Source organism: Muntiacus reevesi, chromosome 4 (assembly GCF_963930625.1).
Source record: "Muntiacus reevesi chromosome 4, mMunRee1.1, whole genome shotgun sequence".
In the NCBI taxonomy this organism is placed as follows: domain Eukaryota; kingdom Metazoa; phylum Chordata; class Mammalia; order Artiodactyla; family Cervidae; genus Muntiacus; species Muntiacus reevesi.
In genome coordinates, this window is record NC_089252.1 from 54,995,322 (window position 1) to 55,022,774 (window position 27,453).

The following is a 27,453-nucleotide window of genomic DNA, read 5'->3' on the forward strand; positions in this document are numbered from 1 at the left end:
TATACATAGATATACCTTTACGTTCCACGTCTATGGATTCATGAAAACTCCCATTTAAATATGGCACAAATATGTATTAAACAGCACCATTAGATGATGCTGATGAATCTCGACTTTGCTTTTTAGACAGCACATACCCTATCAACCATTTTCAGGCAAAAAATAGTTTTTCTTACTTATTGCAGATGCATTCTAAAATATAATCTTTTTTCTTTTGCTCTTGAATGTTTTCAAGTATAGGATTTTCTTCAAAATATCTAAATGTCTATGTTGTTTTCGTTTAATCATTGCCCTGGTGTCAAACATGTGCCATTTCTATTACTTGGATAGTTTATGTTAGGAAAGCAGTCTGAAATTTTAGCAAAGAGAGAGTTGTTGTTCAGTCCCTCGGTCGTGTCAGACTCTCTGCGACCCCATGGACTGCAGCATGCCAGGCTTCCCTGTCCTTCACCATGTCCCAGAGTTTGTTTGTTTGTTTGTTTGTTTTTAACAGTATGAGACAAGCAAAGAGAGACAGAAGGTTGTTAATTAACCAAGGGTAGGAACTAGTCTTTGTGGAGACATTACGATTTGACAGACACTTTAGGTATATTTGCTAGTGTAATTCCCCCGTCAGTCCTGTTAAGGTGGATGTTGTTATTGCCATTTACAGGTGAGATCACTGGAGTTCAGACCGGCTGGAAACTGTGCTTAAGTCGGGATCTGGTTCCAAACCCTGCCTCCTGAGCCTGGACTTGACTCCTCAGCCCCACTCTGCTTCCTGCACCTCTATCCGGATTAGGACACTCAGTGACATCCTCCTACCACAGGCTGATAACTACAGGTAAGTGTGTGTGGGGTGATGGAAAGTAAATTAAATTGGGAGGAGGTGTCTTTTCAAAATGATGAGAATTAGGAATTCCTCCCTACCTAAAATTTTCTCCCAATTGTGACTGCATGTTTTGCAAAAAAACTTCAAAGGACAATGGAGTTTGGGAAATGAAATCCATTTAAATTTGTTTTAAATCTGGATTTCCAAGATCTGATCATGCTTCTCGGCCATCAGTGGCTTTTGAGACAGGATTTGTCCCTCCGCGCATTCAGAAGGCGGCTCACAACACCCGGGGTTTCGGTTCAGAAGCCCAGCGGCGTAGGCGCTGGTTCGATCTCCCCTTGACGGGTGTTGCCGGTAGACCATTCCTGCTTTACTCGTCATTTGAAAATGAGGGGCCACCTTCACCTGAGGAGAAGGCTGTGGAAGGGAATTAGATCGGCAGCAGCTCTGAAGGCCGCTCTTATCTATTTTTAAATGACGGCCAGATGTCTGTAACTGACAGCCTCCATCAGTGCTTTGAGTTCGGATGTGTTCCTCAAAATGTGACCGTGCTGCTGTTTCATCGGTCTTTCTGGGGATGACTTTTTGCCTTCAGTTTTCAAAAACATCCTGGTTAGAAACTCAAGTACAGCGTCATGCCTACAGGTAACAATACTGTTTTCTTTTTCTTCCATTTTGGTTTTGTTTGCTTTATTTTTTTTTAACAATACTGTTTTGTACACTTAAACACACATTAAGAGGGTGGATCTCAAATGCTCTCACACCAGTTTTTAAAAAAGGAAAGAAAACCAGTTTCAAAGACTCAGTGACTGTTTGCACCGGCCGTTTTGAAATGCCTGGTAGCTTTGCAGCAGCTTTCATTGCTGTCATCAGACAAGGGACCGCTGTGTCCCTTCTCAAAGTTATTCCCACAAAAGGAGTAACTTTCGACTGAAACACTCAAATATGTCAGGCAGAAGTACCGAGGGGGCTGCGTCACCTGGGCCGTTACCTCAGATTTTCACGGTATTTTTCTTTGCAAAGCCTTCACAAATCATTCTTTTCATTCATCCTTAACGTTTATTTTTTTCTAATTATTGAGATAGCCATGAGGTGAAAGAATCTTTTAAAATGGCTGTCAAGCCCAACTGGTCTTTAAAAAAAAAAAAAAAAAAAGAGCATTTGGCCACTTGAAAACCCTGCAATGTACCCAAGCATGCTCTGTGGACCCTACTCATTTCATCTGGTTCCAGTTCCTAAAGAAACAAGGGGCTCAGTTCCCTTTTGCAGAAACTGTAAACAACGGCATATGTAAAGCACAGCCAAACCAGAGCCTAGATACTTACTTTTCAATACTTTCTGTCCAGGAGGCGTGTCAGGAGGGCCAGCTCGGCTGCGGGTCCCCAGACTGTGTGCCAGGCATTGAGTGCACGTCCCTGTTCCCGGGACGGGGACACGCTGGAGTGACAGGGTTCGGGGTCTTTTCCCAAGTTTTTCAAAGCTCAGTTGGGTCTGCTTCCAATAAAGCTCCTGTCTTCCTAAGAGGGAAAATTCTGTGCCCAGGGACGTTCTGGAAGAAGAGCATGTTTTTTGTTTTCCCCTGCCCCTGAATGAGCTAGGTCAGTGCTGAAGCTGGAGAATATTTTTTAGCATCACAGTGATGAAACTTGAGGGCTGTTTCTGCAGAAGGTGTGACCCTTGTTGACGCTGCCCAGGAGGCCCTGGCAGGGGGACCTGGCGAAACGCAGCCCCGGGCGAGCTGACGAAACGCAGACGAGCTGTCCCCGATGGCTCAGGGACAGCCACGCTGGGCAGAGCCCGTGCCAGCCCTCAGGTTCAGGTGCCCGTCTCAGAGAAGCAGGACCCCGCTGCCTGATAAGGTGACGAAGGCCACAGGGGCACCGGCAGCTGTCCCACCAAGGCCATCAGGCACTTGAGACACATAGGAAACCGAGAGTCGGGGGAGGGGCAGGGAGGAGGGCGGGCGAAAAATGAGAGTCATCTGTTATTTATTTAGAACTGGCATCGCCATCGCTCTCTGAAGCTCTCTGAGAAAGGCAGAAGCCTCAGGAAGGCAGGCTCCACCCTGCTCCCCCAGGGGTCCCCTCCTTGCCCCCAAACACCCCTCTCTCTCATACACACACACTCACACATGCACACACGTGCACCTTCTCTCTCTGCCTACGTTGGTTGCCAGAGTAAGAAGAAAAGAGAGGAAGACCAGAAGAAATCCAGAGAAGAATTGCCATGAGCCCTGGTTTGTTCGTTTGCTTTTTCAAATTGTCAAGAATCGTTCTTGCTGTCAAGATTTTGTAACGTGGGTTTTGTAACGTGGGCATTTCTCTTCTTGAATTTTGCCCAGTTCCAAGAAAGAACATAGAAAAATCCAGAAGTATCACTGTGTAACCACTTTGCCTCTTTGCAAAAGTATTTTAATGCACCGTACCTGGAAACTGACAGCTTAGACGGAAACCTCTTATGAGACTCACGGCTAAAATTAGCAGCTTCAAGTGGGTGACTTTGAAAGGGACACAACTGCAAATATACACTCCCTGCTGAGCATCATAATCCTCAAAAGCAAATTGTTTAACACAGCAGTGTGTGCATCGCTATACTTGGATGGAATGTAACTTCTCACAAGATGAAAAAACATCGCCTAAGTTTTTAGGTATCAAGGGTACTGTTGATGTGTTTTGTTTATTTCACTTTACCTTCATTTGAGAAGAAAGATACTGAAAGTTCAGAGACTTTAAAATAATGACTATCTCTTGGGGAACACGCTTCCACGAACTGCAACAGAATGTAGAAATCACCAAGTATTTGTGAATGTGGCTATCCACTGGTTTTATTTAAAGCCTGATCCTCTTCACAGCAGAAGGTCATTTCCAGATAAGAGGAAATAACGTTAAGGTGACAGTGAAGAGAGAAAGAGGTTGTGACGATAAAAAAGTAAATGTTATCACACACAGCAGGACAGGATAAACCCAACAGAGTAGATAAATGTGATGTGATCTTGAAAGAAGAGTTGCCTGGGAATTCTTAAATGGAAAAGTTGACACTCATTATGAAATTTAATTTTGGTCTTCACAAACAATTTGAAAGATAAGCTCCCTCAACTTCTATCATCCACCTCCTAGCAAAACAAATTTAAGGAGCAAAGAATTTAAATATATATATGGGGCTTCCCCCGTGGCTCAGATGGAAAAGAATCTCCCTGCAGCTCAGGTGACTCGGGTTCGATCCCTGGGTCAGGAAGATCCCCTGGCGAAGGGAATGGCAACCCACTCAGTATTCTTGCCTGGATACACACACACACACACACACACACACACACACACATTGTGGATTAGCCATCTCATTAGCTTGCAGCCATAGAATTTCTGATGTTGGTATTAAACTCAGGCCAGGTCACTGTTGTGAATTTTTTATGATTATCCAAAGGAGAAGGGATAGAAGGAGGGAAGTTGAAGAGAAAAAAGGAAGGCACATATTTGTGTCTCTCGCATACCATCAGAAATACGTGACTTTGTGATTAAAAATAAAGACCTAAAAATGTTTGGCATCATATCAAGTGAAGTAGTATGGAATAGAAGAAATGGTTAAGTGAACTCTATCTAAAGCTGCAGGAGAAGGAAAAAAACTCTCTTAACGTGAGAGGCTTTTCATCTAAGGAGTAGAGCTGCAAGTGTATTCTTTATCAGATGCCATTTAACTGCTTCTCTGAAAGGCTTTTGAGGCTGTTTTAGTTTCTCGGCATGTGGAATGAATGGGTGCCGTGTGATGCACTGGCTGCTTTGGGCCTCTGGGGAAGGGGATCTAGTCAGTTTCCAACATGTCTGAACATTTCAAGCAAATCCAGAGGGTCCTTTAGCTGCTCTCTGCTCACATAACTTGGGCTTGGATTGGTCCCTGAGGGATTTATCGCTCACTTTATCCCTCCTGGCACAGGAGGTCTTTGAATGCTCGAGTCTAGCGGTCTGAGTGACGGATGCCCTTCCCAGCATAGCACATTCTTGGCTGAGCTTTGGTACCAACCACATGTCAGGTCAGATCAGATTTTCTGCCAGGGTCCTTGGGCCAAGCTGGAACTGAGCAGGTCAGTCCGGCTTGCAGGGAGCTGTGTGGGGAAAGTTCCCCCACCATGGAAAGCAGCGCTTCATCCCCATCCAGGGTCCAGGGATTCTCAGACCTTCTGCAGTATGTGTGGTTCCTTGTTTCGTGGACGTGACCTGAATCAGGCCTTTGCAACCTTCATTCCATTCCCTGTATATTAAACAGCTGCTAGGCGCTCAGGTCACTTGGGCTTCCTGGGGTGCTCAGTGGGTAAAGAATCCACCTGCCAAGGAAGGAGATGTGGGTTCCGTCCCTGGGTCGGGAAGATCCCCTGGAGGAGGAAATGGCAACCCTCTCCAGTATTCTTGTCTGGAAAGTTCCTTTGACGGGGGAGTCTGGCGGTCTACAGTCTTGCAATTGAAAAAGAGTCAGACACAACTGAGCAACTGAGCGCACGGAGTCACTTAAGTAGGTCAGCTCCACAAGGATTCCTTTCCCTCAAGTGCAGAAGCGAAAGAACTAGCGATGTTCACAGCACACCGTACAGAAGTGTTTAATCCAGACTTCCCTGGCAGTGCAGTGGTTAAGACTCCATGCTTCCAAGGCACAGAGCACAGGTTTGATCCCTGGTCGGGCAACAAGGATCCCACATGCCATGGGATGTGGTCAAAAACAGTAAATAAATAAATAAAAATAGCATAAAATAACAGCACTGTATAAGACAAGGGGAAACTGCTACTGTATTAGGAGTTTAAGATTAACATGTACACAGTACCATATATAGAATAATCAACAAGGACCTACTCGATAGCACAGGGAACTCTACTCAATATTCTGTGATAATCTAAATGGGAAAAGAACCTGAAAAAGAATAGGTATATGTATATGTGTACCTGAAACTAACAAAGCGTTGTGAATCAACTACGTGCACATTCAGTCGTGTCAGACTCTGTGACCCCCTGGACTATAGTCCACGAGGCTCCTCTGTCCCTGGGATTTCCCAAGCAGGAATACTGGAGTGGGTTGCCATTTCCTTCTCTAGTAAATCAACTATACTCCAATATAAAATTTAAAAAAAAAAATTTTTTTTAAAGAAGTGCTCAACACATCTTGTTCCTAAAGTACCTATTACAGCTACCTAAAACCGCAAGTATCAAAACCAGGTTAAAATTCAATTTCTCTCTGTATGACAGTCTACGTATCCGAAAAAAAAAACAACAACCCAACCTCTGTGATAAGATTCTAGCACAGTTATTCCTATGCTTCAGTTTCACTTTAAAACAGCCACTAAAAAAAGTATTACAACTGTCAGAACAGGAGGAAATATCAATTTTTACAAATTTATAGATTGAGCCCTAGGCCCAATTTCACAAATACTAAGTCAAATAAATTACTTGATTGGTGTCTGGAAATTTAAATTTTTAAAAATATTTGTGTATGGTATGTATATTAAGTATTTTATAAAAGTTTCATTTTAAGGTTTTCCCTCTGATTGTAAGAGTAATACTCGTTACTAAAAACTTCTAATATTTTTATTTAAAAATTTTCAAATCTCCCACAACCCAAAGATAACCACCATTTTGGTGTATCTCTTTCTGCTCTTTTATTTTCCCTTTGCGCATTTTTTATGCTTTCTTTTCTCTTGTTCGTTTGTCGTGTTTTTTTAATTAACATGGGCCTCTCGTTAAGAATTCTTTAGCCTACATACTGTTCTGTCAGATGAATGTGTTATACTACCTTCTGTGGCCAGTGTTCCAATCCTAGATATTTAGGTCGCTTATACATTTTTGCTTTTATAAACCATGGTGTGATACACATTATTGTAAATAAATCTTTGGGCACATCACTCTAGTCTAAGGACAGGATGTTAAAAGTGGCACTGATGGGTCAAAAGTTACAAATATTTTAAGGTTTTGAAATATACTGCCAAACAAAACTCCGTCAGTTGTACTTCGTTTTGTCTCCACCAGCATGAGTGAGCCCGCCCATCTTACTTTGAGACTAGTAACTCTTGGCCCTGAACGCTACCACTGACAACGTTTCTGCCAATCTTAGAAGCAGAATTTCTTCGATTGCCAATGAGGTTAAGTAGTGTTTTACAAGTTCTTTGGACCTTCTTTCATGAGTTAAATTTTCAATTTCCGGGGTCAACTTTGCTCACTGAGTGTTTTCCTTTTGCACATATTAAAAACACTTCATATATAATTTGCTACAAATAGGCTCTATCTTCCAATTGGTGGTTTTGACACATAGACGTTATGAATTTGTGAAGTCTTGAAATGTAGAAGCTATGAATTTTTATTTAATAAAAGCTGTGCAGGAAGGAGGAAAGGGGAGTTGCTTTTTTTTTTTAAGGGTACAGGGTTTCAGTTTTGCAAGATGAAAAAGTTTTAAAGAGTTATTTGACAACAGTGTGAATATACTTACCACTACTACATTGCTCACTTAAAAATGGTTAATGTGAAAATTTTTATGTTATTTTTTAACCACAATCTTTAAAAAGCAATCTTTTTCTTGTGGTTTCTTCCTTAGCTTATAAAGCCCTGTCTCTATATGCACTTTTCCACTACCCCATACTACCCCATGGCAGAGTAGAGAGTAGTAATGTACACTAATGTACTGGACCACTTCATGGCAGATAGATGGGGAAACAGTGACAGACTTTATTTTCTTGGGCTGCAAAATCACTGTGGACGGTGACTGCAGCCATGAAATTAAAAGATGCTTGTTTTTGGAAGAAAAGCTGTGACAAACCTAGACAGCATATTAAAAAGCAGAGACATTACTTTGTCAACAAAGGTCCATCTAGTCAAAGCTGTGGTTTTTCCAGTAGTCATGTGTAGATGTGAGAGCTGGATAGTAAATGCTTTCGAACTATGCTGCTGGAGAAAACTCTTGAGAGTCACTAGAATTGCAAGGAGATCAAACCAGTCCATTCTAAAGGATATCAACCTCGAATATTCACTGGAAATACTGTTGCTGAAGCTGAAGCTTCAATACTTGTGGTCACCTGATGTGAAGAGTTGACTCATTGGAAAAGACCCCGATGCTGCGAAAGACTGAAGACAGGAGGAGAAGGCGACAACAGAGGGTGAGAAGGTTGGATGTCATCACCGACTCAACGGACATGAGTTTGAGCAAATTCCAGGAGATGGTGAAGGACAGGGTAGCCTGGTGTGGTACAGTCCATGGGGTTGCAAAGAGTCAGACATGACTGAGCTACTGCAAAATAACACTAGGATCAATTTGTGCCTTTTTCCTTAACCCAGATATCGAGGATTCTCAGTTTCCTTGGTACTTTAGGGGCTTCCACCCTTCACCACTAAGAGAGTGATGCAGGTATAGGTACAATAATAGGGTTTTGGTTTAAAGAGTAGATTTTTTTCCCCCATTAAAAAAAAGAATGAAATTGCAGTTGGGTCTTTCTACTATGACTCAATGAGGAGGCTAGAAAATCTTCTCACTTAAAAGCAACTATAAAGATAGACAATGTAGACAGTCATTTTAATGCTCTGAATATCACAGTTTGATTGCTCATGTAACAATATGAGAAGCATTTATGGTTGAGAAAATCTCAACTTTGGGTACTAATAGCAAGTCTCTATGACATTCTTGTTGGTCATACAAGATGGACAGGGAGGCCTGGCGTGCTGCAGTCCATGGATTCACAAAGAGTCGGACACGACTGAGCAACTGAACTGAACTGATGACATTCTTGACTGGTTGTTGTTGCTCAGTTGCTAAGTCATTTCCGACTCTTTGCAACCCCATGGACTGCAGCACGCCAGGCCTCCCTGTCCATCACCAGCTCCTGGAGTTTACTTAAACTCATGTCCATTGAGTCGGTGATGCCATCCAACCATCTGATCCTCTGTTGTCCCCTTCTCCTGCCTTCAATCTTTCCCAGTATCAGGGTCTTTTCAAATGAGTCAACTTTTCACACCAGGTGGCCAATGTATTGGAGTTTCAGCTTCAGCATCAGTCCTTCCAATGAACACCCAGGACTGATCTCCTTTAGGATGGACTGGTTGAATCTCCTTGCAGTCCACGGGACTCTCAAGGGTCTTCTCCAACACCATAGTTCAAAAGCATCAAATTGATGTTTTTTCTGACACCAATATCACAATCCATAAAAAAAATTGGGAAATTAAGTTTTATTAAAATTAAAAATTCCTTTGTTTTAAAGGACATACACTACTTTGTTTTAAAGGACAGACTGGGATACAGGGCAAACCATTTTATATTTATTTATTTATTTATTTATGATAACATATTATATATATTCTTTAATCTATATATATATGTATACTTGAAATGTATATATTATTGAAATCTCTCAAAACTCAACAGTAGAAAGACAAATAACCCAACTACAAAAATGGACAAAAGCATTGACTAGACATTGAACTAAATAAAATACACAAATGGCTAAAAAGCACATGGAAGAATGCTCAACACCGTTGATTGTTAAGGGAATACAAATGAAGAGCATAATGAGATGCCACTACATCCCCGGTAGGATGGCTGTAACGACAGAGACAGACAATACCAAACACATTCACTTGGATCTGAAAAAATTGGAATGCTGATATCCTGCCGGTGGCACAGCTACTTTGTAAAACACTTTGGCAGTTTCTTAAATCACATCATACCCTACCATACGACCGAGCAATTCCACTCCTAGAGATCTACCTATAAGATGAAAACACATATCCAAACAAAAACCTGTATGCCAAAAAGTGGAGACAGTCCAAGTGGCAGCCAACCAGTGAATGGATAAAACAAATTATAGTACATCTGTCCATACAATTGAATAGTATTCAACAGTAAAAACAAAAGGACCCAGATATATGCTGCAACTTGGAAGAAATGCAAAAACATTGTGCTAAGTAAAGAACTAGATGCAGGGGCTTCCCTGGTGGACCATTGGTTAAGAATCCGCCTGCCAATGCTGGGGACACGGGTTTGATCCCTGATCTGGACAGATGCCACATGCCTGGGGGCAGGTAAGCCCTGGGTCCCAAGACTGCGCCCGTGTTCTAAAGCCTGTGCTCTGCAACAAGAGAAGCTACCACAGTGAGAAGCCCACACACCGCAACTGGAGCGGCCCCCACTCACCACGATTAGAGAAAGCTCGAGCAGCAACAAAGACCCAGTATAGCCAAAAATCAGTAAATAAATAAATCTAAAAATTAGGTGCAAAAGGCTTTATAATGAACTGTGCCATTGATATAATGAAATGTCCAGAAGAGACAAATTTATATAGAGAAAAAAGATGTCAGCAGTTACCTTGGGCCTGGGGTGAGAGGGAAGATGAGCTGCAAATGGACACAATGGAACTTTAGGGAAATGATGAAATGCTCTGAAACCGGATGGCGGTAAATGGCTGCACAACTGTCAATATATTAAACATGGTTGAGTCATACACTAGCACTCGAAGAATTGTATTTTATGTAAACTATATTTCAGTAAAGCTTTTAAAAATGTATAAGAAAACAGTTAATGTCTCCCTTGTCTAGCCTTTAAAATTATTTTTGATTTGAATTTTATACTCTTTCCAGAATACTGAGATATAATTTGTATGAAGTTCACAAATCCTTTCTCTCATCCTGCAGGTTGCATTTCCACAGTTTCCTTAGCTGTGCAAAAGTCTTTTAGTTTGACATAATCTCACTAGTTTATTTTTGCTTTTGTTGCTTGTGATTTCTGTGTCATATTCAAGGTATCATTGTCAAGATCAATGTCAAGAAGCTTTTCCCCTCTGTTTTCTTCTAGGAGTTTTATGGTTTCAGATGTTATTTACATTCAAATCTTTAATCCATTTGAGTTACTTTTTGTGTACGGTGAAAGTTAAGTGTCCAGTTTCACTCATTTGCAGGTGGATATCCAGTTTCTAAGCACTATTTATAGAAGAGACTTCCCTCATTGTGTGATCTTGGCACCTACTTATAAAAATTTAGTTGACACTATACAGGCGGTTTTACTTCTGGGCTCTCTCTTCTGTTTAGTTGGTCTCTGTTTTTATGACAGTACAATAATGCGTTGATTACTATTACTTTATAAAAGAATTTGAAATCAGGAAGTATAATGCCTCCAGCTTTGTTCTTCTTTCTCAAGTTCACTGTGGCCATTCAGGGTTTTCTATGATTCCCATATGAATTTTAAGATTATTTTTTCTGTTTGTGTAAAAAACCTTTGCAATTTTTACAGAGATTACATCGAAATTGTAGATTGCTTTAGGTAAGTATGGACATCTCAACAATGTTAATTCTTCTAATCCATGAATACTGGATATCTTTCCATTTATTTGTGTCTCCTTTAATTTCACCCATGTTGTATATTTCTCATGGTGCAAGCCTTTCACCCCCTCAGTTAAGTTTATTCCTAAGTATTTTATTCTCTTTGGTGCTATTGTAAATGGGAGTATTTCTCAATTTCCTTTTCACATAGTACTTTGTTTGGTGTATAAAACTGACCTTTGTACGTTGATTTTGTATCCAGAAACTTCATTGAATTCGTTTATTCTAACGGTTGTTTTGTGGAGTCTTTAGGGTTTTCTACATATAAGATCTTGTCATCTGCACACAGACATAATTTGTGCGTGTGTGTGTAACTTTTCATATTATATTGGAATACAGTTGATTAGCAATGTTGTGGTAGTTTCAGGTGTGGAGCAAAGTGACTCAGTTACACATTAACATGTATCTATTCTTTTTCAAATTCTTTTCCCATTTAGCTTATTGCTCAACATCGAGCAGGGCTGCATCTCTGTTCTGTACGGTAGGTCCTTGTTGGCTGTCCATTTTAAATATAGCAGTGTGTACATGTCAGTCACCATCTCCCTAACTGTCCCTTCCCCCAGTCCTTCCCTTCTGGTAAAAACAGAGATAATTTTACTCCTCCTTTCCAATTTGGATGTCTTTTAACTGACCTTCATAGTGACGAACACCATAGAACCAATTTGGTAAACCTGTGACTTTGAATGGTTACACTGGATTTCAGTTCCCATGAGTCCAAGAAGCAGACACCCGGTGAATAAATCCTGCCGAACATGATATTCCTCGTGATAGATATCCAGGGAGCCAAAGGTCTGAGGCAAGAATTATCACCAGCCACCTCGTGTGACACTTGCTCAACTGACAGTGTCATGACGCTGCTCTCTAACGTAACAAGACACCACACGAGACCATCCTCCAGCAAATGTGAAGGTGGCGGGGGGCACCGTGTGTGCCCCAAGGAGCTCTGCAAAGGTCAGGAGACAGCGCTCCTGAATTCTCATACCCCGTGTTGCCTGCGGGTCAGGTAGCCTCGAAGACTTTAATGCCCCAAATTCTGCATTCATAACATTCATTTTTTAAAAATTTTATTTATTTTTGACTGTGTTAGGTCTTCGTTGCTGCACAAGTTTTTTCTCTGGTTGCAGGGTGGGGGCTTCTCATTGCGGGGACTTCTCCTGTTGCAGGCCACAGGCTCTAGGGCGCTCTCGCTTCAGCACTTGTGGCTCATGGGCCCAGTAGTTGCAGCTCCTGGTCCCTAGAGCCCAGACTCAATAGCTGTGGTGCAGGGACTTCGTTGTTCCACAGCATGTGGGATCTGCCCAGATCGGGGTTGAAGCTGTGTCTCCTGCATTGGCAAGTGGGATTATTTACCGCTGAGCCATCAAGGAAGCCCAATAGCATTCATTCTAAAACACAGAAAAGCTAATCTGATCTTAAGTCAGGGTTTTGGCAAAATATGATGATTCCTGTTCCCATCATTTAGTTTTATGGTTATGCCATCAATTAAGAGACCAATGGATTCTACCTAATTGATAAATAGCAGGAAAAGTGTAAGTTCCTTGTTGTTGTTCAGTCGCTCGGTCGTGTCCGACTCTTTGTGACCCCATGGACTGCAGCACGCCAGGCCTCCCTGCCCTTCACTGTCTCCCAGAGTTTGCTCAAATTCATGTCCAATGAGTCAGTGATGCCACCCAACCATCTCATCCTCTGTCACCCCCTTCTCCTTTTGCCTTCAATCTTTCCCAGCATAAAAGTGTTTTCCAGTGAGTCAGTTCTTCACGTCAGGTGGCCAAAATATTAGAGCCTCAGCTTCAGCACCAGTCCTTCCAACGAGGGTTGATTTCCTTTAGGATAGACTGGTTTGATCTCCTTGCTCTTCATGTGACTCTCAAGAGTCTTCTCCAGCACCACAGTTCAAAAACATCAATTCTTTGGCATTCAGCCTTCTTTATGGTCCAACTCTCATATCCATACGTGACTACTGGGAAAACCATAGTTTTGACTATATAGCCAAAGTGAGGGCCCTGCTTTTTAATATGCTCTCTAGGTTTGTCATAACTTTTCTTCCAAGGTAAGATCCTTACCTGAAGCAAAACTTCACAAAGGCGGTATCCCCCCCAGCTCAAAGCTTTCTGAAATCCAGTCTACCCGCCGCTGCCTCTCTCACTTTCTTGAACTTCAGAGTCCTGCACAAACTCCACGTGGTGAGATTCCTCTCTTGGTGTAAAAGATTTCCGTGGCTGAGCTCTGGGCTTAGTTTTCCAGCATGTCTTCGCTGCCTCCACGAGAGGGTTTGTACCCACATCCCTTGAAAACATGGCTCTTCTTTCTGTTTATTTTCTCATAAGTTGTACAAACCTATCTTCCTGAAGTCAGAAAGAGAACCTCATAATAGGGTGAAAAATGTCATGTCCACCTGCAGATGTCTCTACATGGGATCATGATAGTAAAACAACCAGTTAGCATGCGTGTGTGTTACCCAGGCTTTCTCCACATTCATTTACTTTATGAGTGTTCACTGGAGCCCATTTATTTCCAACCAACTCCCCGCACCCCCTAGTGATGGGACCATGGCAACAGCCTACCAACCACCTCTTGCCAGGTCAGCCACCCTCACCACCACTTCCCAGCACCCCAGCTGCCCCCTGAGGCTGCCAGCAGAGAGCCATGGAACCAAACTTCTAGATACACTGTTGCTGTTTTTCACATCTCCCTTGCTTATAAGTCTTCTAGAATTCCCTGCTGTTGTTTACTCGCTAAGTCATGTCCATCGCTTTAGCGACCCCATGGACTGTAGCCCGCCAGGTTCCTCTGTCCATGCAATGTTCTCCAGGCAAGGATACTGGAGTGGGTTGCCATTTCCTTCTCCAGAGGATCTCCCCGACCCAGGGATTGAACCCAAGTCTCCTGCATTGACAGGCGGCTTCTTTACCACTGAGCCACCAGGAAAACTGCCCCCCCCCCACACTGCCCCCACATTATTGGAATAAAGCTAAAACCTCTCAGCCTGACGTTCCTGAGTCCTCTCTCGTCCTGTGATGAAAGACGACCTAGAAGCAAATTCTGCGGGAAATGTAGGTCTTGTTTCAGGATTATTCTGCTCCTGTGTAGGCAGGATGCCTGTGTTATCTTCAAACATTCAAGATGCCCAGGTTCCTCGACTTTATCCGTTTCAGCCATACTTCAGCTTTATCAACTGATAATGGGTGTGGATCAGAGCTTAATCGATGACACAAACTATCCGTGACATGTATCATCAGCAGTTCGGAGACCTCCCAAGGCGAATATATTTTATACTGCTGTGAAGCTGGACCACCCAAGAGCTCCCTCCCAGGACCAAAATAATTTGACCCTTTGGTAGAAATGCTTCCCTGGACTCTGGTCCTCCCCCATTGGCCCATCTCTTTATTTTCCCTCAAACACATTCTATTATCATCTCTCCCACTGTAGCCTTGCTGACACCTTCCTTCCACCTCCTCCCAACCTTCCTCCTTCTCCCTTCTCTAAACTCGGGATATGTCACTCATTTGTTTTGAAATTTTTAATTCCTTGAATTCTTTTTTTTTTTTTCGGACATGCAGGGTCTTCATTGCATCATGGGCTTTCCGCTAGTTGTGGTGAGTGGGGGCTACTCTCTAGCTGTGGTGCCCGGGCTTCCCACTGCAGTGGCTTCTCTTGCTTCTCTTGCACGGGCTCCAGGGTGTGCAGGCTCAGTAGCTGCAGCTCCGGGGCTCTAGAGCACAGCTCTGCAGTGGCGGCGCCCGGGCTTAGCTGTTCTGCAGTATGTGGGATCTTCCCGGACCAGGGATCGAACCTGTGTCTCCTGCGCTGACAGGCGGATTCCTTACCAGTGAGCCGTCAGGGAAGCCCCTGGAATTGTTAAAGTTGGTGGTCATGGTGAAAGCTTTTTTTTTTTTTTTTTAGCAAATACTGGGCAGGAAGACAGTCTGCTGAATTCTCTTCTTGTTTTAAGATTTTTTTTTTTAAGTTACCTAAATCCTTCATACACTTGGAATTTGTTTTAGTGTAATGCTTGAATCAAGGAAACAGTTTTTCCCATTTGTCTCAGCACCTATTTATTCAAAATTTCCCCAGTGATTCAAAACACCATCTTCATTATAATTTAAGTTCTCATCTATCTGGGGTCTCTTTTTATGGTTCTATATTCTGTTCCACTGATCTGCCTAGCCATGCAATGATATGAAACCATTTTAGTACTTATGGCTTTTTAAATCCACTTTGATATTTGCTAGAGCTGGTCTTTTCTCACTATGCTTGTTTTTCAAAAATTTCCAGATTATTATCTGTTTAGTTTTCCACATGAACTTTATAATCATTTTGTCTGGTCCCCTGCCACCAAACCGCTGTTGCTAACATTATCAGACTTGAATTTCAAAACTGATTCTGGCTACAGTGTGAAGAACAAGGGTACATGAAGGAAGACCAGTGTGAAATGCTATCTATCACACAACTTCACAAGAGAGGTGAGAGTCACCTGGACTAGGAGGGTGACAGCAGAGATGGAAAGAAGATATGATCAAGTGATATGGAAAAGTTAAAATTGGCAGGACTTGGTGACAAATGTGATTTAATCATTTAGGAAGAGGTAGGTCATTTAGGTGGTGTTCTAGTCTTGCCTGGACAATGCTGGGATTTAATCCACGTCTGGATCAACCCAAGGATGCAATGTTAGTTTTGGGGTTGCCCTGAAAAGCAGGGTGCTTTTGGGAAAGACTTGGAGTTCTTTGTAAAGAGATATCATGGGTTCAGACAAGATGCCCCAAAGTGAATTGCCTCCCCGAGCCTGTATCAGGTATCAGGAATGCTAAACCAGCTTCTGGAACATTTCACGGGCTGTGGGGGTTGTACCCATGACCTCAGACCTCATGGCTCTAAATGGCAATAGTGTATTCTGAGACATTCCATCACATCATGTTTGGGGGCTGCAGAGCCAACCTGTGGTTAGCAAAGCAAAAAAAAATACTTCAAAAGTTTTCCCTTCTTCAGTTCCTCAAAAAGTGGTATTACCGTAGTCTCCACTCCTAGGTATATTATACCCAAAAGAATTACAAATAAGAACACAAAGAGATCCTTATATACCCATGTTCACAGCAGCGTTATTCACAACAGCCCAAAGCTGGAAACAGCTCAAATGTCCATCATCAGATGAATGGACAAATAAATGTGCCAAATCCATACAATGGTCTATGAAGCAGCCTTTGAAAGGAAGGAAATTCTGACACATGCTACAACACGGAGGATCTGAGGAAGCACCATGGTGAAATAAACCAGAAACAAATGGACAAATATCTGATTCCATTTATGTAAAGTACCCAGAATAGGCAAATTCACAGAAACAGAAAGTAGAATAGAGTTTACCAAGGGGCTGGAGGAAAGGGGAAATGGGGAGTTATTATTAAAGGGATATAGAGTCTGTCTGGGATGATGAAAAGCTTCAGGGAATAAGTAGTGGTGATGGTTGTACATTGACAACTTAATGCCACTTCATTGTACAGTTGTTGCTGTCGTTTCAAGTTAAGTCATGTCCAGTTCTTTGTGACCCCAGGCTCCTCTGTCCATGGGATTTTCCAGGCAAGGATACTAGAGAGGGTTGCCATTTCCTTCTCCAGGGGATCTTCCCAACCCAGGGATTGAATCCACATCTCCTGCATTGGCAGGCAGGTTCTTTACCCCTGAACAGCCAGGGGAGCCCTAATTGGACAATTAAAAGTGGCTAAAATGGTAAAAAATTTTTATGTGTATTTTACCATATTTGAAATGGATAGAAAAAAATCACAGGAACTAACATAATATGATAGGTCAATTATACTTTAAAAACAAACAAACAAGCAAACAAACTCATAGAAAAAAGAGATTAGATCTGTGGATACCAGTAGTAGGGAAGAGAGGGAAGAGAAACTGAAGGAAAGCGGTCAAAGGGTAGGAACTTCCAGTTATAAATAAGTACTAGGAATATAGTGTACAACATGATTAATGCAATTAACACTGCTGCATGTTACATACGAAAGTTGTTGAGAGTAAATCCTAAGAATTCTTATCATGCAGAAATTTTTTTTTCTATTTCTTTAATTTTCTATCTCTGTGTGATGATGAATGTTCACTGAACTTATACTGATAACCATTTCATGATGTATATAAGTCAAATCATTGTGCTGCACACCTTAAACTCATATAATTTAGAATAGAAAGTCTTAAATTATATCTCAGCAAACCTGAAAGGAAGAATGATACACTTTATGTTACATGTATTTTACCAAACTAAAAATGAATGTATTTTTTAAATATATATTTCCTTTTCTTATGAAAGAATGTGCTATAACAGAGGGGCCTCCCCTCACCCCTAAGACAAATTCTGACCACGTAATTACAGCTATATGTCGTATTAGCTCTCAGAGACCCAGGTTTTGCAAAGTAGGCAACGCACTCTCTCACTCAAAACAATGCAAAATATTTTGGGAAACAAACTATATTGCCTGCATCTCCGGAAATCCCCTCCCAAGTGGCTAACCACAAAGGGAGGAAACATAACTCGATGAAACCAAAAGTTTACAGTCAAAACTTAGAGTCCCTATTACTTCGTTCTGTTCTAGAGCAAGGCAGTGCAGGCATGCACTTGGGAACGATGTGACTGATTGCAGCAGTTAAGCTTGCTCTGCCCTGGTCTTTATGCCATCATGTAGGCATAATCTTATTTCCAAGTGTATTTTGAAGCAAATAGGTCTAAGGCATTCGATTAAAGAGAAGCTATTTAAAACTCACTTGGCAGATCACCTGAAAACTCAGTTAACAGAATTAGGCAGTGTCCTTTGAAGAGCTCTGAAGACAGCTGGGGATGAAACTGTATTACTGTTGGTCAAACTGATACTACAAATAACCGCTGAGCTAGATTACGAAGTTGCCAATGCTACTTCCATGCAAAAAAGGAGGACACCCTAAGAGGAATCTACCATAAAATCCAGGAGCATCTAAATGCAAGAACAGGGGCCTCTCTAGTGATCCAGTGGTTAAGAATCCACCTTTCAATGCGGACACAGGTTCGATCCTTGATCGGGGAACTAAAACCCCACATGCCACAGGGCAACCAGAGAGCCCCGAAGACCCACCACAGCCAAAGTCATCATCATGATAAAATGAATAAACAAACATCTCTAATCCTCACAATGACTGTACAAGACGTTCTTCCCATTTAAATAAACAAATAAATGCAAGAACAACCTATCCATTGAGTGAAGAGTACCATGCTTCCCAGAAGAAAAGAAAGGATAATTGATTAATACTGTACAAGTAAGCAGATGGAAATTACTTATAGTGATAAAATTCTTGGGGAAAATTCTACACAAGTGAATTTTTCTAACCACCTAGTCATTATGATATCAAAGAGTGTGCAAAGCTCAAAGTGTTGGCTCAACGACAGTAAATGACAGGTAGGAATAAAGGGAAATGCTTCTCAAAGGAGGAAGGTAATAAGCCTTCCAAGTCATTGCTAAATATCATGAAGATACGTGAGCCTTTACATTTGCAAGTTTATGGATATCTATGAGTTTGGGGAAATACCAAGTTAAGGAAGATAAATGTAACAGGATGGTAAAGTGAAATTTTCAGCTGAGACCCCTGAAATCAACTTTAAGCTCTAAAGAGGTACAAGAATACTTAATAAAGGATTTATAAAGCAGATGATGTAATTTTAGAAAGAACCACTACACACCTATTAGAATGACCAAAAACTGGAACACAGACAACACTAAGTGTTGGCCAGGTTGTGGGGCAACAGGAACTCTCGTTCACTGTTGTTTTAGTGATAGTCGTTCAGTCGTGTCCGACCCTTTGCAAACCCCTGGACTGTAGCCCACCAGGCTCCTCTGTCCAAGGAACTTTGCAGGCAAGAACACAGGAGTGGGTTGCCATTTCCTACTCCAACGGATCTTTCCGACCCAGGGATTGAACCAACATCTTTTTCATCTCTTGTGTTGGCAGGTGGATTCTTTTAACACTGCACCACTCGGGAAACCCGTATGTCATTGAACAGTTGTCTAAATTTATAGGATGAACGTATAACATCCAGAGTGAATTTTTTAAGGTAAGCTGTGAACTTTGGGATAATGATGATGTGGCAGTATAGGTTCATCAATTCTGCTAAATGTATCATTTTAATAAGTGATGTTGATAATGGGGGAAGCTATATATATGTAGGTACAAGGGGTATATGGTGGTACATTTGAGATTCAACAGATACAAAAAAAAAAAAAAAAGCCCTCAGATAAGGAACTTTCCTTATCTGACTAAAAGCAATAACTTCTGGGAAATAAGGCTCCCATAAATTCCTCTTCAGGGTGGGTCTACCCCCAACAAGGGAGAAGCCAAATAAAACCTAACCCAACTCTCTTCTCCAGGGAAGGAACAAAGAAGTGGTTGCCAGGGATGAGGGTGGAGCAGGTAAACAGGTGGAGCACAGATTTTCAGGGCAGTGAAAACACTGTCTTATAATGATGGCTGTGTCACTGTGTCTGTCTGTGTGTGTGTGTGTGTGTGTGTGTGTGCACGCCTGAAGAACAAGAAAGGCCACTCATACCTGCAGAAACAAGCATTGTCGCAAACTTTCTCATCTCCCATCTCTTTTCCTAAAACCCATTTGTCTTTCCAAAGAAGCCTATTCGTTTGTTCTTCCCATAAGAAGACTTTCTTCCACTAAATTAGGTATATAATTCTTTAACACTAACCATTTAAGAGGCCAGCTATTTCCTTTGATGGTTCCCATGTGCATACGAAACAAACCTTTTCTCCTGCTCATTTGTTGTTTACCAGTATAATTCACAGGCCCCTGGTACAGCACACAAGAGGGTAGAAGGAAAGTTTTTCTCTTTTCCCTCACAGCAAAAAGGGAAAAATCTGTCCGCTCAGCCAACTGCAGTGAAGGAAAGGTGAGTGTGAGCTGGGCCTCGGGGACAACCACAACCAAGATGAGAGTACCGCTTTCTCTACCTCCCATTTCTGCTCCTGGCAGGGTCACTTTCTCCCTCTGTGGACCGGCTTCTTCCCTGCAGCTGGCGGGGACGCGGCCAGCGGAGGGCTCAGACTCACACCTCACAGGCTTGCCAACTGGGAGAGCCGGAGACCCTCTTCATCAAGTCGAAGATCAGAAATCCCCAGGACTAGGCTTCCCTGGTGGCCCAGTGGTAAAGAATCCGCCCGCCAATGCAGGGGACACGGGTTCCACCCCTCGTCCAGGATGATCCCACATGCCTCGGAGCAACTAAGCCCAAGCACCATGACTGCTGAGCCCGGGAGCCAAAATGACTGAGCCCGCAGGCCCTGGAGCCCGTGCTCCACAGCACGAGAGGCCACGGCAGTGAGAAACCCTCGCCCCTCACCGGGAGAGTAGCCCCCTCTCTCCACAACCAGAGAAAAGCCCTCGCAGCAGTGAAGACTCAACACATCCAATAAATAAATTAATAAAATTATTTTTTAAAAAAAGAAAGAAATCCCCAGGACTTAAAGCAACTATGGCTGCTCTGTCGCTTCAGTCATTTCTGACTCTTTGCAACCCCATGGACTGTAGCCCTCCAGGCTCCTCTGTCCATGAAATTCTCCAGGCAGGAATACTGGAATGGGTTGCCATTTCCTTCTTCATAAAGCAACTATACTCCAATTAAAAAAATAAGTAAAAAGTCCCCAGGACTGGCCAGTATTGGGGATCACACCTAGCTCCAACCAATCATTAGGTAAATTAAGAAAGCAGATTGGTAAGAAACTGGGGGCTCCCACTGAACCATGTGCTGAAAAGCATTATTTCTGAGAAGAGAGTGCCACTCCAGGCAGACAGAGCAGTCCTTCCAAACAGCATGGTGAAGACCTCAGAAACACAGTCAGGCCACCTAGACGGCTCCCTCGGCCTCCTGAATCCCCATCCCTCAGGCAGCCTGAGGACCTGGGCTTCTCCCCTAACACTGGGCTGGCAGGAGTGGATGAGGAGCAGCAGAATCCTGCCCTGGACCACAGTCAGTCATCTGGAGCCTTTTTTAGCTTGTCAGTGCTCAGCTCCCGGAGGGCTGAACCCTTCTCCCTTCTGTGTTGCTCTATTCAGACCACTTCTGGACAGCGTCAATCAGCCCATGAGACGCCCGCATCTCTCCCCTATTTCTCTAACATTTATCCCCACTCTGTATTCCCTCGACTCAGTGCCACTTGTCTTTGAAACCCAGACCCCAAATGAGCTGTGCCCAGATGAGCACTCCTCTTTGGAGTGGATCTTGGTCCAGGAAGCTATCAATGAACGGGAATGGGAACGGGCAAAGACCAGCCCTTGTTCCCCCTCGCCTGCCCGCCACCAGCCCTGTCTGCATAGCCCGCTTCTGCTGAACCCCACTCTCCGCTGTTCCCCGTGAAGGTGCCTCTGCACTTGTGCAGACTGCATGCCACGCCCTGCAAAGCTTTACAGAGATAAATTTAGACATAAAACAGGAAGTAATTCTCTGTGTTGCTGAGAATGATCTAAGAGAAGTTATTTTAAAGCTGAAGGGTGGGGGTTTGGTTCTCAGACAGTGTGGATCCCATTCACCAGGAGGGCTTGTTCAGGTGACAGAACGGGGTCCACGCCATGAGTCTTCTTCAGGAGGTTTGACGTGGGGCCTGAGAATTTGCATTGCTAAGTGGATGCTGTTGCCCCCAGGCCCACACTTTGAGAACTTCTATAGCAGAGGCTTAAGAAAAGAGAGAAACCCTCTCTAGGCCACAAGGCTGTCATGTGAAATTGAAGCTATTGGCCAAAGTCAGCTAAGGTGCTCTTTAGGGCTGACTTCTCATGAATATTGTGTTAATCGGATGACCCCATATGTACTTCTTCAGGCTATTCTCATTTGCGGTTGTTGTTCGGTCGCTAAGTCGAGTCTGACTCTTAGCAACCCCATGGACTGCAGCACGCCAGGCTTTGCTGTCCTTCACATCTCCTGGAGTCTGCTCAAACTCATGTGCCTTGAATTGGTGATGCCATCCAACCATCTCATCCTCTGTCACCCCCTTCTCCTTTAGTATGAAATAATTATTGGTTATTTTTAGTAAGATATCATAAAAATTTCTAGGCGCCTCAGTTCTCCCAATCTATATACAGATAGTATCTATATCTATATATATTTACTGAAGTTTTCTAATAAAATTCATGAGTTGCTCAGTGAAAAGCTTAAATTATAGAATTTTTAAAAGATTCTGTTGATGTGGACCATTGTTAAAGTTTTTATTTAATTTGTTACAACATTGCTTCTGTTTTATGTTTTGATTTCCTGGCCACACGGCATGTGGGATCTTAGTTCCCCTAGCAGGGATTGAACCTGAGGCCCACTGGACCGCCTGGAAAGTTCCAGGGCAAAGGTCTCTTGATCGAGATACTCTTAACAGCCCTGGCTCTTTGGAATGCTGGCTAGATAGGTCAGCTCTGAGGTTCTCTTGGGGAGAGGAAGGAATCTAAGTGGGACCAGGGCTAGGCAGGGGGGGCTAGTGCCCATGTTAGAAGCTGGGGGGAGCCAGATGCCTAGAAGAATAAAGAGCCTTTCTCCCTTAGGAATGAGCCAAATAGTTGGACCTCTTTCTCCTGGACCCTCTGCCGGTTTGCTCTGTTCTCCTACTTTTAACATTCTGACTGTAAAGGGAAAGAGAAAGAATCAAGTGGCCTTGAAGAAGTTGGCCCTCTGACTCATCAGAAGCTCCTTTCCCTCCATGCCCTTGGTTTCATCACTGTCTGAAACGGAAGTGCTAGTTCTCCAAAGGTGGAATGAAATGCTGAGATCCTGGACTCTCCCGAGAGCGGTGGTTCTCACCTTGGTTGCGTATTAGAAACAGATGGGAAATTCAAGAACAAATTCTCAGAGACCAGGCAGCATCGCCAAGCCAATTAAATTAGAATTGGGGGTGTGAACCTCAGGCCAATATATTTTAAAACTCCCCAGACGAGCCTAATGTGTAGTCAAGGCTGGTTGCTACCACCCTGTAGACTAAGCTCCCTTCTGAAAGCTGGCTGCGCAGTCAAATCACCTGAGGGACTTTTAGAACTACTGTGAAGAAGAAGAAGAAAAAAAACAAAAAACCTAAAGAAGACCTCAGACCAATTAAAATCAGATCTCTGAGGATTGTGGCCAGGTATCAGTATGTTTTTAAAGTTTCTCAGGTTTTTAAGTTTCCTTAGTGTGTATGTGGTAAACCATATACAACACAAAGTTTACCATTTTTAACCATTTTTAAGTAAATAATTCAGTGGGCTTCCCTCAGCTCAGTTGGAGCTCAGAATACTCCAGTATTCTGGCCTGGAGAATTCCAAGCACTATATAGCCCATGGGGTCACAAAGAGTCGGACATGACTGAGTGACTTCCACTTGTCACTTGTCAATTCAGTGGCATTAAGTACATTCACAATGTTGTGCAACCATCACCACTATCCATTTCCAGAACTTTTTCATCATCCCAAAGAGAAACTTCATGTTCATTCAACAATAACTCCTCTTTTCCCCAGCTCTGCTAACCTCTACAGTATTCTACTTTCCGTCTCTATGAATTTGCCTATTCAAGGGACCTTCTATAAATAGAGTGATACAATATTTGTCCTTCTCTTTCTGGCATATTTCACTTAACATAATGCTTTCTAGGTCCCTCCATGTTAGAGCATGTGTCAGAAATCCCTCCCTTTTTAAGGCTGCCTTACATAGCATTGTATGTATGTAGCATGTTTTGCTTTTCCATAATCTGTTAATGAACATTTGGGCTGTATCCACCTTTTGATTCACTGTGAATAATGCTGCTACAAATATTGGTGTACAGGGGTCTGTTTGAGTTGCTGCTTGCAATTCTTTTGGGTCTATTCCAGAAGAGTGATTACTGGATCATATGATGATTCTATGTTTAACTTTTTGAGGAACTGTGAGGCCCTTATGAGGTTCTTATGTGCAGCCAAACATGAGGAGCACTGCTATGGTCAGCATCCTTCTTACAACCTAAGAGAGTACTGATTAGTATAATAGTTGGTAAGTACTCTTGGATTAACTTCTTCATAAAGTACATCACCGTCCAACGCGATTATTAGTGTCACAAAGTCAAAAGACTTGGGTGGATTAACATAGCACCCTTTCGGAAACCCCAACAAAGTGTCTCACGGCCATGAGAAACATCACATCAGTTGCAGTTCCTACCTTCCATTGAAATGCATGCCTGGTGATTTGCTAGTGCTAATCATTGACGTATCAGCACTTCTGATTTGCTCTGTAGATAATAAATGATTGGGCTTCCCTGATGGCTCAGTGGTAAAGAATCTGCCTGCCAATGCAGGAGACACGCATTTGATCCCTGGTCCAGGAGGATCAACAAAGCCACAACTATCGAGCCTGTGCTCTAGAGCCCAGGAACCACAACACCGAGCCCACCTGCTGCAACTACTGAAACCCACACACCCTAGAACCCTGCTCCGCCACAAGAGAAGCCACTGCAGTGAGAAGCCTGTGCACTGCAACGAAGAGTGGGCCTTGCTCGCCACAACTAGAGAAAAGCCCTCACAGTAACCAAGACCCAGCACAGCCAGAAATAAACAAAATCATAAGAAAGTTAAATGACTGGAGTTAGAGAAAGTACATTAGACCTGATTCAAGACTTTTCCTATTGTAATGCCATATCTATCTTGACACCTGGTATTGTTGCTCAGATATGTTTTCTTGACTAGGACGGAGAAAGTGGCAATGTCTATGGGAGTGTGTTGTACATGGGAATGTCTTCCATCTCACAGAGCGCTGCTAAACTAGCTGCTGACAGCCTCTCAGGAATTCCTTTGTATGTGAGGAGTTCTGTTTTCCCTCTCTCTTGCTGCTCCACATGGTACCTTCCCCTCCATAGTTTCAGCCTTCCTTCTTGCTGCCAACAAACTACTCATTCACCACTCCCTTTCTTTGCCATAAGCAGATTGTATTTAGTCAACCTTGTACTCTAAGCACTGGCTTCCCTGGTGGCGCAGTGGTAAAGAATCCACCTGCCAACGCAGGAGACACAGGTTCAGTCCCTGGATGAAGAAGATCCCCTGCAGGAGTAGATGGTAACCCACTCCAGTATTTTTGCCTGGGAAATCCCATAGACAAGAGGAACCTGGTGGGCTGCCATACATGGAGTCACAGAGAGTCGGACACGAGTTAGTGACTGAGCACAAATGCGTGTACTCTAACCACTCTAAGAAAGAATTAACAAAGATGTAAAATGTAATGGGTATCCTAACTAGCTCATTAATCTGGGTTATCTCTGCCTTTGACTAAGGTATTTTGCAACTCTGAGAGATAGAAGTTGTAGAAAACTGATAGTAATGCAAATAGTTCTTGATTATTAATAGATAAATTCTGTTGGGGGAAGGTTCAATGGATTTCCCTCCTCCACTGTGGAAGAAGCTGCTTTGCATCTATTAAGCTAATTCATTTCAACTCCCTGCTGAGTTTATATATTGTTTCCTTCATTTACTAATGTGTTAAGTAAAATCTTTGACTTGTGTTCATTGTACATTTCTTGAGAGTCATGGTTTCAAGTTTCTCATTTTTTAAAAAAACCCATCTTAACCGAAATCTGAAACACCCAAACACCAAGTGTTGGCCAGGCTTTATGGGGCAACAGGAACTCTCATTCATTGAGGGTGGGAATGCAAAAGGATCTAGCCACTTTGGGAAACAGTCTGGGGTTTCTTACAAAACTAAACATAATCTTATCCAATGATCCAGCAATCACTCTCCTTGGTACTTAGAGGAGTTGTAAACTTATGTCCACATGAAACCTACACAGAGATCTTTACAGAAGTTTTATTCACAGTCATCGAAACTTAGACACAACCAAAATGACCTTCAGTAAAGTGAATGAATAAACAAACTGTGATACATCTAGATGACAGAACATTATTTAGCACTAAAAAGAAATGAGCTACCATGCCATGAAAAGACACGAAGGAACCTTAAATACATATTAAGTGAAAGAAGCCAGTCTGAAAAGGCTGTATGATTCCAACTACATGGACTATTCTGAAAAAGGCCAAAATATGGAGACAGTATAAAGACCAGTGATTGCAAAGGGTTGGGAGGGAGAAGGGATGAATAAGCAGAGCAGAAAGGATTTTTAGAAGAGTAAAAACACTCTGTATGACATCATAATGGTGCAAACATATCATTACATTAGTCTAAACCCACAGAATATATAACACCAGGACTGAACCCTAATGTAAACTATGGACTGATTATTACATGTCAGTGTAGGTTCCTCAGTTGTGACAAATGTACCACTCTCATGGGCCATATTGAGAATAAGGGAGGCTATGTATATGTGAGGACAGAAGATACGTAAGATATCTTTATACCTTCCTCTCAGTTTTGCTATAAATCTAATACCACTCTATTAAAAAAAATGCAGGCTTAATAAAAACAAAACAAAATGAAAACCATCCTTTAATAGTATTTGGGCCAGAACATGGCACAAGGCAGGTATCGAGTAAACATTTGTGAATGAATGAATGAATGAATGTAGACAAGTGAATGTAGTCTCTGGCATGGATGTTTCATCATGAAGGAAGACTATGGAATATTAACGCATACTTGGCTGCTATTCCAAAGTTGAAACTGAAATGGGAAAATCCCCCCAATCCTTTGGGAGATGGTGGCAAGAAGGGGCTGCAAGGGAAGTGGAGAAACTTGTGTCAGAGGGTAGACTGCATGGACTCACCACAGAGGATGAGTCAGAGGTCACAAAGGGTGCTGGGCATGGAATAAAGCCAGAGACGGAATGCCAGTTAAGTCTCCTTTCCCTCTGTCTTATACAGATCCTAGGACCTCAGAGTTTTCTCCTGCACTGGGCTTTTGAAAATCTGTCCAGATATAAAATAATGGCATTCTGGCATTTTTGGCTAGAGTACACTCCCTAGTCAAATTGTGTAAAGGAAAAAAACTATGTCATCTTCCAGATCTGTGAGTGTTTCGAAGATGACATCAATGGATTTCTATAGAATGAAACCACAGACTTCCTGCAAACTGTCTAGATTCACAAAGCCCTGTGTCACTTTCCACTAATGAGGAAGAACTGCCAAGTATATTATCTGTAAACATGCATGAACTTTCAAGGCGCATTTAAAAGTCAGATCTCCACTCTGTTTTACTCCTATCTTTATAGAAATATAATGATGAATACAGAAAAGGCAGTTGAATTACTGCTTACTATGTTTTTCCCAAAATTAACGTGGCAACTTTGAGAGTACTATAAAACTACATCTACTTCTCCTAGACACTTTCTATGTATACATATTACTTCTCATTTAATTCT

General features: G+C 42.5%; 1 protein-coding gene and 1 long non-coding RNA gene across 7 annotated transcripts in view; one reads left to right on the forward strand and one right to left on the reverse strand.

Moving 5' to 3' along the window:
* The window catches only part of ALPK2 (alpha kinase 2), a 128,956-nt gene extending 126,558 nt beyond the window's left edge, over positions 1-2,398 (reverse strand). The window contains exon 1 of the mRNA XM_065932821.1: positions 2,140-2,398. The gene's annotated coding sequence lies outside the window, so the exon portion shown is untranslated. The remainder of the gene's footprint in view (positions 1-2,139) is intronic.
* LOC136166497 (uncharacterized) overlaps positions 1-25,640 on the forward strand; it is a 72,656-nt gene extending 47,016 nt beyond the window's left edge. For 4 of the 6 annotated variants that reach the window (XR_010662930.1, XR_010662926.1, XR_010662925.1 and 1 more), the window contains 5 exons: positions 653-823; positions 1,300-1,459; positions 19,120-19,222; positions 19,948-20,063; positions 20,147-25,640. This is a non-coding gene — a long non-coding RNA (uncharacterized lncRNA). The remainder of the gene's footprint in view (positions 1-652; positions 824-1,299; positions 1,460-19,119; positions 19,223-19,947; positions 20,064-20,146) is intronic. The other 2 variants (XR_010662929.1, XR_010662928.1) reach the window with 2 other exon arrangements.
* The last annotated feature ends 1,813 nt before the right edge of the window (positions 25,641-27,453 follow it).